Source organism: Protopterus annectens, chromosome 4.part1 (genome assembly GCF_019279795.1).
Source record: "Protopterus annectens isolate FY-2018-M chromosome 4.part1, PAN1.0, whole genome shotgun sequence".
Classification (NCBI taxonomy): domain Eukaryota; kingdom Metazoa; phylum Chordata; order Ceratodontiformes; family Protopteridae; genus Protopterus; species Protopterus annectens.
The window spans coordinates 622,087,474-622,103,730 of record NC_056734.1 but is presented as its reverse complement, the minus strand read 5'-3'; the positions used below and the strand labels follow the sequence as shown (position 1 = coordinate 622,103,730).

Genomic DNA, 16,257 nt, shown 5'->3' with positions numbered 1-16,257 from the left:
CCAGTTGTTTTAATTAAATGACAAGTTAACAACAAAGAGGAGATGCAAAACTTGATTTTCATTTGTGTTGTATTCATAGTTTTTAATACAGATTATAGAACAGTCAATATCTTTGGGAGTTGCCACTCATCTGTGACTGCTGTTGTGTGACTGTTTTGTAAATCTTCATTTAAGGTTTTCAAACTTGCATTGATTCTAGTGTTTTGCTCTTATTTTATTGCAGTTTGCTTTAGTTTAAGTTATGTTTTCTTGAAGTTTTAAATGTTTCTTAGGTAGGGACAGTTAACAAAGATTTGTTTTCCATTGCATGAAAGTAATTAAGTATAGCTCGTTTGCGGAAGGAGTTGAAAAATAGCATTTTTATTTAAGATAAGCAGAACAAGAAACAACCTGTGACTGCTGCTGTTGTGTGACTATTTTGGAATCCTTTATTTGAGGTTTACATGCTTGCATTGCTTCTTTTATTTTGCTATTATTTTATTGCAGTTTGTTTTACTTTAAATTTTCTTTTACCTTAAAGTTTTTCTTGGAGTTTTAAAAGTTGTTGGTTAGGACAAATCAGCTAGAAATGAAAATAAGTCTTTGTTAATGTGTGGTAGGAGATGAGAAGTCACATTTTTTATTTAAGGTGAGCAGAACAAGAAAGTTTAACTCTTTGTAAATTACCACTGATCTGTGACTGCTTCTCTTCCTATTCTGGAATTTTTCATTTAAGTTTTGGCACACTTGCATTGTTTTCCTTTAGACCCCAGTACTGTACATATACTATGTAATACTACTATTGGCTACATGGCACTGGTCACAGGCTTTAATTTTACAGTACCCATAGGAAAATAGTACCTTGGCCCTGGTGAAGCCTTATACGTTCATAGGTAAGTACTAGGCTAGCTGCTCTTGCAGGCTATTTTAAGCCTAGCCAGTTTCTTTTTTTTGTCCTTGAATTAACCTATCCCATTTGGTTAGAGTTTGGCCTTACCCACGCATGTGATAAATCAATTAGGAGTAGTACATTTGTAGTACAGGAGGCAGTACTGGGGGAAATGTTCTATTTCCCATAAATCCAAGTTCTGCATGATTATGGGCAGTGATGAACTTTGTTTAATACGGATGGGAGAGCCTGTTTCAGAGCAGCAGTATCATCTGCTTTGTTTATCTGTCCCTCCAAACTACTCTGTTGATTTTGCAGAAGAGGTTTAGACCCTTCTTCTTCTTCTTTCGGCTGCTCCCGTTAGAGGTCGCCACAGCAGATCAATTGTTTCCATTTCTTCCTGTTCTCTGCATCTTGCTCTGTCACACCAACCGCCTGCATGTCCTCTCTCACCACATCCATAAACCTTATCTTAGGCCTTCCTCTTTTCCTGTTACCTGGCAGCTTCATCCTTAGCATCTTTTTTCCCAATATAGTCTGCATCCCTCCTCAGCACATGTCCAAACCAACGTAATCTTGCCTCTCTGGCTTTGTCTCCAAACCTTCCAACCTGGGCTGACCCCCTAATATACTTATTCCTAATCCTCGTCACACCCAGTGCAAATCTTAACATCTTCAACTCTGCCACGTCAAGCTCTGACTCCTGCCTTATTGTCAATGCCACTGTCTCCAACCCGTATAACATAGCTGGTCTCACTACCCTCTTGTAGACCTTCCCTTTCACTCTTACTGGTACTCGTCTGTCACAAATCACTCCTGACACTCTTCTCCACCCACTACATCCTGCCTGTACTCTCTTCTTCACCTCTCTTCCACACTCACCATTACTCTGAACTGTTGATCCCAAGTACTTAAACTCATTCACCTTCACCACCTCTACTCCCTGCATCCTCACGATTCCTCTGTCCTCCCTCTCATTCACACACATATATTCTGTCTTATTCCTGCTGACCTTCATTCCTCTTCTCTCTAGAGCATATTTCCACCTCTCCAGGGTCTCCCCCACCTGTTCCCTACTCTCACTACAGATCACAATGTCATCTGCAAACATCATAGTCCACGGGGACTCCTGTCGGAATTCGTCTGTCAACCTGTCCATCACCATTGCAAATAAGAAAGGGCTCAGAGCTGATCCTTGATGTAATCCCACCTTCACCTTAAACACATCCGTCACTCCCACCGCAGACCTCACCGCTGTCACACTACCCTCGTACATATCCTGTACCACTCTTACATACTTCTCTGACACTCCCGACTTCCTCATACAATACCACAACTCCTCTCTAGGCACCCTGTCATATGCTTTCTCTAAATCCAGAAAGACACAATGCAACTCCTTCTGACCTTCTCTGTACTTCTCCATCAACACTCTCAGAGCAAACATCGTATCTGTAGTGCTCTTTCCTGGCATGAAACCATACTGCTGATCACTAATCATCACCTCCCTTCTTAACCTAGCTTCCACTACTCTTTCCCATAACTTCATGCTGTGACTGATCAGTTTGATCCCTCTGTAGTTACTACAGCTCTGCACATCACCCTTATTCTTAAAAATCAGTACCAAAACACTTTTTCTCCATTCCTCAGGCACCCTCTCACTTTCGAAGATTTCATTAAACAATCTAGTTAAAAACTCCACTGCCATTTCACCTAAACACCTCCATGCTTCCACAGGTATGTCATCTGGACCAAACAGCCTTTCCGTTCTTCATCCTCTTCATAGCTATCCTTACTTCCTCCTTGCTAATCCACTGCGCTTCATGATTCACTATCTGCACATCATCCAACCTTCTCTCCCTCTCATTCTCTTCATTCATCAACCCCTCAAAGTACTCTTTCCATCTGCTCAACACACTCTCCTCGCTTGTGAGTACGTTTCCCTCATTATCCTTTATCACCCTTACCTGCTGCACATCTTTACTAGCTCGGTCCCTCTGTCTAGCCAATCGATACAGGTCCTTTTCTCCCTCCTTAGTGTCCAACCTTTTATACAACTCTTCATATACCTTATCCTTAGCCTTCGCCACCTCTCTCTTTGCCATGCACCTCATCTCCGCATACTCTTGTCTACTTTCTTCATCTCTTTGACAATCCCACTTCTTCTTCGCCAACCTCTTTCTCTGTATACTCTCCTGTACTACGTCATTCCACCACCAGGTCTCCTTGTCCTCCTTCCTCTTTTCAGATGTCACACCAAGCACCATTCTAGCCATCTCTCTTACTAGCTCTGCTGTAGTTACCCAGCTATTTGGTAACTCTTCACTGCCACCCAGTGCCTGTCTTAACTCTTCCCTGAACATCACCTCACAATTACCCTTTTTCAATTTCCACCATTTGATCCTTGGTGCTGCCCTCACACTCATCCTCCTCTTCGTGATCACCAATGTCATCCTACAAACCACCATCCTATGCTGCCTAACTATACTTTCCCCTGCCACCACTTTACAGTCTCCAATCTCCTTCAGATTGGCCCTTCTACATAAGATAAGAGGTTTAGACCCTACACTGAGTATTTCCGATGCCATTTGATTTGCTGATGTGCATTAAATCCATCAGTATTTGGTCAGAGGATACCTTGTATGCCAGACAAAGGGCACCTCTTAGCAGTTTGTAGGATTCTGAGTATAATGATAGGGCTTTGAGTCTGTCCACCTAGGACATGTTGTTTAGACCTTGCATCCTTTTAGTAAGGTATCTTTGTGGGTGTTCCAGTCCATCAGTGGTTGCTTTATGAGTGCTGAGTAAAGGGGGTCAATGACATCCTCTAGATATATTCACAATCCCTTTGTTTATAAGCTGTTCAGTATAGAAGAACTTTCTTATAACAGTGGGCACATCGGCCAACAGTTAGGTCACTGTCCGCATAAGTTCCCAAATCCCGAACAACCGGGTTAACTCTTAGGGATCTATTTTTAATGCAATAGTTCCTTGGGTCATATGTGACTTCCCAAAGGATACAATAATGTTTTTGGTATTAAGTTTCAGTCCATGATTTTGGCACCAATTATTTACTTGGGACAAATCTTCAAACAGAATTGCTAAGTCATTTGGGGATTCATTGACTGCTAGCTTGCACGTGGGAGGGGTAATCCAGTGTCCGCTTAAAACTGGAGACAGCTCTCCATTCTCATTATAATCATGTAAATTAAGCTTCAGCACTAGACAATTCAAGCACGCACCAGAACTTTAAACTGTTATGCTACAGGTCCATTTCCATACTGTCTCAAAAGACTAGGTAACATCAGTGAAGCTAACCCCCATTGGCCCTGGCTTTTTCCTACACTGGTGCAATTCTAGTGAACACCACCTTGTTTAATAAAACCCAAGGTCACAACCCTAGTTTGTGAATGCTGTGTATTGTGTTACTTGCAGTGTGGAATTTAGATAATCTTTCATTTAACTTTGATGGACTGATTTTAAGTTTCATCCTTTGATTTTAAATGAAGGCTGTACTTGTAAGTGGAAAATCTACTTTCTCATAGATGTTACATTTTAGCACTTTGATAAAATCCTGTTATACATATGGTTCTTTGGACAGGTGTGGCAGCCTTGAGCACACATTGGATGTAGTATAGCTTACTGGCCCATGTCAGACTGGTTTGCTTTTTGTTTACTTGAAACTCGACTTACCAGCATATTGGAATTTCCTTTTGGTTGCTCAGAAGAAAATTAATTTGATTAAAGAAATCATTTAATGAGTACTCTGATATTAATTTCTTATTGAGGGATGCTTATTGTTTTCACCAGGCTATTTTGTTGAAAATTTTTAAGATACCTGAACGGTCCTACATAAAGTGTTGAGTAGTTAAGGTTAAATGTCTTCATGAGGAAAGCCTCCCACTTGATGGCTAAACAAAACCGAATTGTCAAAGTCAATTATTTGTCTTTGAGAGGATTACTGTAACTGTAAGTCATAACATTTGCATTTTACTCACCAGCTGAGCAGCAGTTTTTCAAGCCATTCCTTCTTTCATGTTTTTTCTGAAGGCTAACGTAAGCTGCATTTTATAAAGATGTTTGACGTAGATGGTGTAAGTTTCCCAGTTGTATATCAATAGAATTTACGCTCTTCAATGCCAAATCAGTGTTAAGATGTGGATTGTTGCTTGTCTGAGTGTTGGATTGCTGCACAGCTTAATTTTGTGGGTGTATCTGCATGTCTGTTTAAAAAAAAATGAAATAACCATTTTTAATCTCTTTCATAAAGGCCATGTCTTCCACTTGAAAATCAGTTAAGTGTGCTTTTGGTAGAAGATAGCCCTTAAAGAGTCACATGCGCACACAGACACGCACACACACATTATGTTTATGGAATGAACACAAGGCAAAGCAGTTAAGAATTTTAATAGTCAACTGTTAAGAAAAGTGAGGATTTGGGGAAATCTCATGGTGTTTGGCAAAGTTGTGGTTGCCTCTATAGGTTGCTTCACAGTTTTATTAAGTAAAACTGCAAAACCCTAAAGTAAAAATAGTTTACTCTAAATACTTTTCAGTGTATAGAAGAGTGAAGATATAGTTGACTGACAAAATGTAATGTGCAGTTGAAGTTGAGCACCTTAGTGATGAAGTAAGTCATGATTCAGACCAGAGCAGTCATACTGCTTTGTGTTCATTCACCAGATATCTGAGAAAATTATGCTGTTAATATTTCAGAAGTAATTGTTTTTCTTTTTTTTGTCTCCTTTTCTGCCAACCATCAAGCCCCCCTGTGGGAGAAGACACATTGGTTCCCTTACCTAGGAATTTCGCCTGGGATCAAGGCAAGACTTGTCTAGAGGGGGCCATCGTTCAGGCAGCTATTAAGGTGCTTTATTCCCTTGCTAGCATTTTAGCATTGAGGGTATTTGTAATGGCCTTAACCCTCCCCTCCCCCTGTTGGGAATGTGTCATCCTAGGGAAGGTAATTTGGTCAAGCACAAATCATCCAAAAAAGTATAGCCAAAAGCACTTTCATCGATAGTGGGGGATTTCCTTTTTTCCAAAGTAATGTGACTTCAGAGTAGGAATACTTAAGTTCAGGATGGATGGGAGGTGTTCCTCACATGATGGTACAGAGAAGGGCTTGTCTCTCTGCAAAAAATATATATAGATAGATTTTTAATTTTTTAGATTTTTGCCAAAAGTGCTTTCAAGCTAAACTTTTTGGTGGATTTGCAATTGACAGAACTACCATCAGTCTGTCGACATGAATCCCCCTTCTCGGGGCGGGTGTAACCCACTTCACTTTAAAAGCCAACATTTCTTCATGTAATTGCATGCTTTCCCACACTCATATTGAGCACATTGAAGACTCCCACTAGTTAGCAACTTGATGAAGGCTCCCAGAAGGCATTGGCTTCATGAGCCTAACAAAAAAACCCAGGCGGCACATTTGCATCACCGTCCATGCTCTGAAGGATTGTGTCAATGAGTGTCTGGCTGTACCTTGCTGTTCCCACCCCCATTGAAGGGCATAGCCATCCTCCCTTTCCATCTCTATTTAGTACCCAAGCTACTAATAGAATGCAAGTCTCCTAGATCATACTCAAGTCATCATCCATGTGTGCCACTAGCACTGGCTAGAAGAGATAAGCAAAGAGCTTTTGCACTTGACCGGATGTATATGAAGTGCTGTGAAGGGAATGGACATGATGCAAGTGGAGATTTTGCATGATTAGCGAGTAGCAGAGGGACCTGCTACTGCTAAACTCCAGGTAGTTGAGATCCTTGAAAAGGCTGCAATGGTAGCTTGGCAATTAGAGTGGGTAGAACAGCAACTGATTGCAATAATGATTAACACAAGGAGGCAACATTTGAGATTGTTTGGAGTCCTGTAAAATGAGGAAGGGTCAGATTTTATGGACTTTATGAAAACCAAGACAGACTAAACAGGAATTGCAAAAGATCTGTTGAGGATAGAAATAGTTAAGTACTTACCATTATCCAAATTAGATGTTTAAATGAAGTCTAGACCTGTAGTGATTGAGATCTGACATGCTGTGAGAGAGAACTGGAAGAAAAGTTATTAGTTGCATGACCTGTGTATGTTGATGAAATTTGCTCACAGGTGACTGAAACATTACATGTGATTTGTGGAAGCAGAAAAAGGTATGCAAATAAAAAAGGAATGCATATTAACATTTTCTTCTACTTTGAAAGTGTTCTTTCTAGTATAGTAAGTTGATTTCTGAAATTACTAAGTGATCACAAAGAAAAAGCAATTACTACTGAGATTAACAAAGTTACAAGTGAGCAAGAGGAGACACGATGGATGGTTAAACTAAGAGCATTTACACTGCTGGAGAACTAGACGATGAGTGTGAGAAGAGAGTGGATCTTACAGTGAAGACAATTGTTTATGTGCACAGTCTCAAGAACATGATAGCTTGAGAGGCACAATAGTTCTGCTCAGATGCATGAGTTATGCAGTTGGAATATTTTGAGTAAAGTGGACAAGTTTGCCACAAATATTCACCCAGTGTGCTGCTGAAAATGGAAAGCTCTGACATGGGTGTCTGGTAAGCGATTACTTCTTACTGTGTAGATAGAGGCAGTATCATACAGACAAGTTTGCTCAGGAGGACAAGTCTTTGGGAGGAAAAAAAATTCACCAGCAGCACTATGAACACTGCCTTAGGAGGCCTGATCTCACCATCTTTGAACATGAGTTGGAGTTAGTCTGGGGGAGACTAGTTGAGTTCACTAGACCTGATGGATGAGGAAGGGCTTTAAAACCAGCTGATGGTCAACTATGAAGAGCCACAGTGCTCCAAAAAAAATGAATACCCCATGGCGCTCATTGCTTCAGGGTCAACTGCCCATCAGCTTGATATTTATGTCCCTCTGCAGGTACAAGAGCTGTTCTTCAGGCACTTAATTTTTCCCCAACGCTTGAGCCTTCAGCACGTTATTCATTCATTAAGTCCAAGCCATTGGCCAGTTAGCCAACTAATATACCTTTGCACAAGTAGGCAAGCAAGAAGTTTGAAGGGAAGTTTAAAGGAACTTATTGTACAAGTTTTCCAATTTCAGATGGCATTTCTCTGGACCAGGTTTCATATAATGTGATGATTGATGAAATTTTCAGATGTATTGTCTTGCAACAATGTGATGAATAACAGCAACATTATTAAAGCAGATATTTGTTTCTGGTTTATTACTCAGCAGTTAGCTAACACTAATGTCTAATGATCAATAATGTATGGATGTTCATCATGTTACACTGCTGCAGTCATCACACTTGGGTTATCCTGCCATCAGGTGGTCCCGCAGTCGGCCAGATTTCCAAAGTCTTGGTCCGGCGTCGGTTGCTGTCGCTTCTTCCCTGACATCAGTGCACCAGGGGTATATAAGAGGCATCCAACACAGAAGCAGTTCGCAAGTGCCGGTCGGCCGACTCCTGAGATTTTCAAATCGAATTTCAGACCAAAGTCTTCAATAAAGCTAAGTACCCCATTGGGAAACCTTTTCTTGCCTCAGTCTGATGTCAGAAAAAGTTAACAATTGTATTTCTTGTGGGAAGCAAATACCTCATAAGGGCTTTCATTCTTATTGTATTCCTTGCCTAGGCCCAGACCACGACATCACAAGTTGTCGGTTTTGTGCTAGGTTTAATAAACAAACTATTAAACGTCGGTTCGATTTCGCCCGACATTACTTTGGTAGGAAATTTAATTATACCATGCCGTCGGAGCAACCGACGATCGGCATGTATAAAAAACGCAAGGATAAGGACAGGCAGCCGAGACCCAAACCAGACTCCGAGACCTCTGCTGGGCCACTCGCCGGTTTTCAGTGAGGCGCCAACGCAGCCCCTGACGACCGCTGATTTAGAACCTCAGACGGCTTCTGATTCCCAAGCAGAGATTACTAGGCCGCCACAGCCTTCTTCTTTAGGCCCTTCCGACTCCAGAGCAGAAGGAGATTCCGGTGCAGTTGAAACGCCTTCAGTTGCAGAAGGTGTCTTCAGACCGACTACACTCACCATCAAATCTTATGCTAAGCTGAAAATTCCTTTAAAAACAAAAAAGATTGTACAGCAGTCTCCAGTACAAGGCCCCAGGCCCCATGCCAAAGAAACAGATGCTTAAGATGGCTGAAAATTTAATTACCCTAATTAGGGGTTTTCATCCCCCTCCCGATAAAAGGCCAAGACAAGAGGAGGATTATGCTTCCTCTGACCAGGTTTCAGTTTCCTCAGATTCTTCTGAGGAACAGGAATACTCTTTTCCCCCTTATGAAGACTCTGATGCTGAAGAGTCTATTCCCTCAGCATCTCCCCCAGAAGACTACTCCTTTGGGGAAACTTTACATACCATGAGGGAACATTTCCGCTGGGAAGGCCAGGATTACTCTGATTCTAAGAAAAGGCTCCGAGAGTTCCTTTTACTACCCCAGCACAGACAACTTGCTATCCCTCCCGTGTTAGTCATTGTGGATGATGTTTACTTAGAATCTAGCCTTAACCCAGACTCTCTACCTCCTGCTCCAGCCAAACCAGACAGATACTACAGAGTCCCTGACTCACACAAATTCCTATATAAAAGCCCTGTTGCTGATCCAGAAACCATTTTCCAGGGTCCCAAAGGGGTTAAGGCCTCTATTGCTAAAAATCCTGTACCCTCTGAAAGGGATTCCAGAGCACTAGACAAATGGGGAAAGAAAGCATATTCCTCAGCTACTCTAGCTATGAGGGCCTTAAATTGCCAGTTTCACATGCTGAAATATCAGCAATTCCTGCTGTCTCAATTAAAACAAAAAATGATCACACATTCAGAGCAGCCTGATTTCAAGGAAATGCAAGATTTGTTGCATGCAGCTGAACAAGTGAGAAAACATACTTTACAATGTGGATTTGATTCATTGGAAGCTTCCTGTAGAGCAGCAGTGACTGGGTCTGTCATACATAGACATGCTTGGTTAAAAGAACAAACCCTACCTGATCATGTTAAAGCAAAGTTATTGGATGCACCTTTACAGCAGGATTTTTTATTTGGTGTAAAAGCAAAAGAGGTTTTAAAGAAAATGGAGGATAAGGCAAAATCTATGCAGACGGTCAAGGATTTTTTACAGGTTCAACCCCCTCGTTTCAGCAGAAATTGGCCAACAAAAAACTGGTCCTTTTCAGCTTCTGACAGACCACAGAGGAGCAAATACAGATGCCCAAGGGGCAGAGGTCAGTCACAATGCCCTTACAAGCCTCGCCAATGGGGTGCCGCAACCCAGAAAGGAGGAGAAGACAGGCCCCAAGCTATCAGAAGACAAACACAATGACTTAACCCTCAGACTGCCAAGCAGATCTCTCTTGGCAGCTCCCTTGGGAGGAAAATTAGCACTTTTTGCAGACAACAGGCACATCATCACAAAAGACAAATGGGTCCTAAATATTGTCTCACAAGGATACAGATTCCACTTTCACACCTTGCCAAGGATAAAAGGAATGCCAAACCTGCCACCAAATCATTTGGCAGAGGCTCAAAAACAAATTACAGCTCTCATGGACATGAGAGCCATTCAACAGGTACCTACACAGGAGCAAGGACAAGGATTTTACTCAAGACTCTTTCTAGTCCCCAGAAAGGACAAAGCCTGGAGACCCATTCTGGACCTTTCAAATCTAAGCACTTATCTGCAAGTACCCAAATTCGAGATGCTAACACTACAGCAGCTTTTTCCCATGCTGGGCAAGAAGGCTTGGCTAGTAACGTTGGATCTCAAGGAGGCATACCTGCATGTCCCTGTCAGACAAAATTGCAGAAGATACCTCCGATTTATTGCAGGTTCAACCCATTATCAATTCTCTGCACTGCCCTTTGGCTTATCTACTGCGCCCAGGGTCTTCACAAAATGCCTGGCACCAGTAATTGCATACTGCAGACAAAGAGGAATTCAAATATATCCATACCTGGACGACTGCCTTATTCAAGCAGAAAGCAAGGACATTCTTTTAAAGCATCTGGCGTTTGTCAAACATCTTTTAAGTTGCCTAGGGTACACAGTAAACGAAAAGAAATCAAAACCAGTGCCCTCACAAAACATAATATTCCTGAGTGCCAGCTTAAATACAACGGCCCAGATGGCTTATCTCACGCCAGACAAGCAAGAACAGCTGACTCCATACTTCAAAATGATGGCAACAAAGACCCAACTCCCTGCAAGAAAAATTCTGCAGGCCTTGGGATTCATGGCATCTTGCATACTACTAATACCATTTGCAAAACTGCATATGAGGAAATTACAATGGTTCCTGAAAAGCATATGGACTCAGCACAACCACAGATGGAAACAATAATACCACTCATTCCCTGCCTTCAACAGGAGTTTCTATGGTGGGCACAGGCATGTCACCTCAACAAGGGTCAGCCTTTTACCTTACCCACAGCCAGGCAAACTATAACAACAGATGCATCGGACTATGCCTGGGGAGCACACATGGCAGGGCAGTGCATTCAGGGCAAATGGTCTACAGATCAAAGGCATCTGCACATCAATCAAAAAGAAATGCTAGCTGTACAGAATTCCCTAACAGCTTTCAAGGACCTCTTACATCCAGAACAACTCCTAATAAAGATGGACAATACCACAGTAATGTGGTACATAAACAAGCAAGGGGGCACACACTCCTACCCCCTATGCAGGCAAGCAATGACCTTGTGGAACACAGCACTGACCTACCAAGTTCAACTACAAGCACAATTCCTGCCAGGAAAGAAAAACACATTGGCAGATGACCTAAGCAGAAACATCACGGATCCCCACGAGTGGAAACTAGATCCACAAGTATTTGCAATGATAACTCAAAAATGGGGACGCCCAGACATAGATCTGTTTGCCAACCCCCAAAACTACCAACTTCGAAAATTTTGCTCAAGGACATTCCACCCACTAGCTTGGACAGTGGACGCCCTCTCATTCAGTTGGAAAACATTAACAGTGTATGCCTTTCCTCCATTGCCTCTTCTAGCAAAGGTGCTGCTGAAAGTCAGATTAGAGAGGCCACAAATGATACTCATTGCTCCAGACTGGCCACGCCAGCACTGGTATCCAATACTAAGGAACATGGCCCACGGCCCACCATGGATTTTACCTCACACTCCTCACCTGCTCACTCAGCAAAACAATCAGATTCTGCACAGCCAGCTCAAGACTTTAAATCATGCTGCATGGCAAATTACCTAAACAACCAGCCAACACTTCTGTCTAAAGCTGTTATGGATGTCATTCTGGAGGCCAGGAGGCCCAGCACCAGGAAAGCCTATTCAGACAAATGGAAAAGATTTTGTGCCTGGAACCAAGCTAAAGGCCAAAATCCCCTTGTTCCAAACATTCCTCAGATTCTACAATATTTAACTGAGATGTTGCACAAAGGACTTTCTTTTTCATCTCTTAAGATCCACGCCTTAGCGATTTCAGCTCACTACAACACGGATCCTCCTTTATTTTCACATCTACTGCTAAGACAGTACCTCAGAGGGGCTAAGAACATAAGATCTCCCAGGAGAGCACCAACACCAACTTGGGATCTCAACTTTGTTCTGGAAAAGCTTACACTGCCGCCCTTTGAACCAGCTTTTACAGCTGATTTACAGTTTCTATCATGGAAAACTGCCCTGCTGCTAGCAATAACTTCAGCTCGAAGAGTCTCAGAGCTACAGGCCCTAATGGCAGTGGAACCTTTCCTCATTTTTCATCAAGACAGAGTCGCTCTACGAACTAACCCTTCCTTTATGTCAAAGGTGGTATCCAGTGTGGCCCTAAACCAAACCATTCATTTGCCCACCTTTTTCCAAACCCCCAGAACAAAGGAGAAAGGCTCCTGCACTTAGGCAATTACGTTACTACTTTGATAAAACTAAGGCTTTCAGAAAATCTGATCAGCTCTTTGTATCCTATGCTGCAGGATCACAAGGAAAAGCTATCTCAAAACAGACCGTTTCAAAATGGATAGGACATTGTATCCATTTCTGCTACACACATCATGGGAAACTGGTACCTGCTAGCATTAGGTCCCATTCCACCAGGGCTACAGCTACATCAACAGCCTTTCTCAGGGGGGTACCAACCAAGGGTATTTTGGAGGCTGAAACTTGGAGTTCAGTACACACCTTCACCAAACACTATCACTTACCTCTATACTCTAAAACCAGAGCTGGCTTTGCCACTGCAGTTCTGCAGGGCCTACTAGCTTCTCCAAACCCTGTTTAACTCCACCACCCATCCTTAGCTTTGGGATTCAACCCAAGTGTGATGACTGCAGCAGTGTAACACGATGAACATAGTACAGTTTTGTACCTACCATAAATGTAGATGTTCGAGTATTCACACTGCTGCAGTCCAGGTTACCCTCCCTCCATCCCCTCTGACCTAGCTGAACTTTTCTGTACCTTTCTATCTGATACAACCTTTGTGGTGTATTTGCTTGTAACTGAAGGTATTCCTTGTACTTCCTTTACATGTTTTATTGGCAATATGTATTGCCCACCTACTTGGGGGCACATGACATCTGGGGCATGAAAAACTGAAGAAAATGGCGTTGGATGCCTCTTGTATACCCCTGGCGCACTGACGTCAGGGAAGAAGCGACAGCAACTGACGCCGGACCAAGACTTTGGAACTCTGGCCGACTGCGGGACCGCCTGATGGCAGGATAACCCAAGTGTGATGACTGCAGCAGTGTGAACACTCGAACATCTACATTTATGGTAGGTACAAAACTGTACTTTCTAAAAGTTGAGTAACTGTCAAGTAAGAGGACTGTTACTGAGCACTGTAACAACTTCTTATACAAACAAGAATGAGGTGTTTCTAGAAATATGACTAAAATGATCAAAATATTAATCATCATGGTGACCGTCAAAAATTTCCAAAAGCAGTTAATTGCTCATTTAGTGAATTTAGAAGTGGTACAATATTTTTCCTGGCAGACATTTTAGAGAATATGCTGCTGTTCCATCTGCATTCACCACTGGAGTGTGAGAGAGAGAAGATTGTATATCTTGTAGCAAAACTAGCTTTGTATTAGAAGGACCTTCTGTTATGTCCAAGGGCTATAGAATCAACTCCTGTTAAAGACGGTGTCTGCAAAAAAAAGCATGAGGCAGCAGCGATGCAGCTTTTCCATAGCATATTGCAACTGTTGTTCTGCACAAAGTATTATCTATGTGGAAGCATTGAAAGTATGACCAAGATAAGATCTCCTGGTACTTCACATGGCTGGAAGTCTTCTCTGATAGCTGTATTAGACAAGGAGAAGTTATGAACTGTGTTTTACTTTAAGTAGTTTATTGAAGGTTAACTGAATAACTTGTGTGTGACAGTATCATCCATGCATCAATGACATTAGAAAAACAGAAATGTCACACACGCAAAATGAATTTTAAGGAAGAAATGGTCAGTTATTTTGAATGAGAGGCCATGTTCTAATACAATGACTGTGGAAATAAGATGGTAGAATTTCATGTTAAAGGAGTGGGTACTGCAATGCAAAAAAGCATACTTGACAGAGTCATTGGCTAGCTGTTTCATATGACCTGAAGTGTGTGCAGTTGTTAACTGTGAAATTTTTCACAAACTGTATAATGCCTTTGTTAAAGAAGTAAGAGAGAGAATGCACTAGAGACTTGTGGGCAGATAAGTGTATATGTAGCGTCAATTGGCATCAGTGGAGAATAAGGGTCAGTGAAAAAATTAGTGACTGGTTGTACTGGAAGACGAAGGGGTTGATTGTTTTTGTTAAAATGAAGACTGCACTTCATACTAGTTTTGTAAAGAATTCCCTTACTGTGCTGGAAGCAGTGTTGCTACCGTTTACCTAATCTGAAGGAATATATGGCAAACCAAAGCTCATTTTAGTTTCTTTTGTGCTTTGGTACAAGGTATGCGGCAGTTGTGACAACCAGGTAAATTAAATAGCGTTTAGAACAACTAACGAATCAATCGACTGAGAAACGCTATTAGTAGGATACCTTAGAAGTAAGCACGAATCCAACAAGCAATAATACCACCAGTTTAATAAAAATATTTAAAACATATACTTCAAATACACATCGGATTTAGCTCTTTCATCCACTACAATGTGGACTTCTTCAGAATAGTTTTAATTAATCAGTTAGCCCCTTTATATACTTTCAGGCACCAAAATAACAAATGTCATTCCTTTAAAAAGACATGCACTAATAAAAACATTTTTTATACCTATATTGTGCATTTAATAAAAACTCATTGTAATCTTATTCAGTTGATATCCCAGAAACATTAACTCATACCTTTCCTGTAATAATTAGTTCTAAAAGAACATAAAATCATATTTATATACCTGTATCATACTTTTTCATTACTTAAAATACACTGTACAACTACATGTAAAAAATAATTGTAATGTTATAAACTATTGCACTGATAATCACATTGCTACATTTGGTATTTACTATTGTATAACGTGATGAAAAATACAAAAGTATTCTATTTTATACATAGTGGCTCAGTACAGGGATAAGTATTTTATTAATGCATTATTTAATCTCAAGCAAATGCTTGTGTATCTCTTTCACCAAAATAAACTTGTGTTGTTATATATTAATTTCTTGAAAAAAAATGTTTCTATTAGTCTACATTCCCAAAGTATATCTCTGCAACATGGGTTTTATAGTTATATAGTCATTTAATCCAGGTGCAGTTGAGGCATCTGTCAAAATGTGCCATCTCATTTCTCTTTCTCCTAAGATGGCTTTATAATTGCCTCCTCTATGTCCCATCTTTAGCTGTTCTAATATGGCAAATCGGAATTCATGGCTATCCCCATATTTTGCAACATGTCTAGAAAGTGCATTAGTGCTGTCATTTTTTCTAATAGCATATACATGATCATATATTCTTTTTTTGAACATTCTTTCTGTCTTTCCTATGTAGAAGCTGGGACAGGTCGTACACTTAGCCATATATATGATATTCCTGGTATTATAGTTACCATACTGGAATACAATCCTGGTCTTATTTATATTTTCCAAGGTAATACCTTCTTTTTCAAATATGGCATGACACTGTCTACAGCTTCCACATCTCCTTGTACCCTTTCCCTGCAGATCAATTTCCCTTATTGTATTTCTCCTCTCTAAAATCAATTTCACATTAATTCCCATTTTATAAACAAATAGAGGGGTCTCTCCTACTATATTCTTTATTTCATTATCAACTGTGAGAATGTTCATTGTTTGCTTAGTATGTCTTTTACTTGTTTTGCCTGAGGCGTATATTCCAATATACAAGCTCTATTGCATCTATCTATTGCATTGTCAACCTCTGTTGGCTTATTTAATTGTTGTTTACCTGGAACTGGTGTATATTTTTTCCCC

The 16,257-nt window shown here is 41.0% G+C and overlaps 1 protein-coding gene across 11 annotated transcripts in view; it reads left to right on the top strand.

The window, feature by feature from the left end:
• The window catches only part of AGFG1 (ArfGAP with FG repeats 1), a 1,878,478-nt gene that overhangs the window by 1,808,970 nt on the left and 53,251 nt on the right, over positions 1-16,257 (top strand). The window lies entirely within an intron of this gene.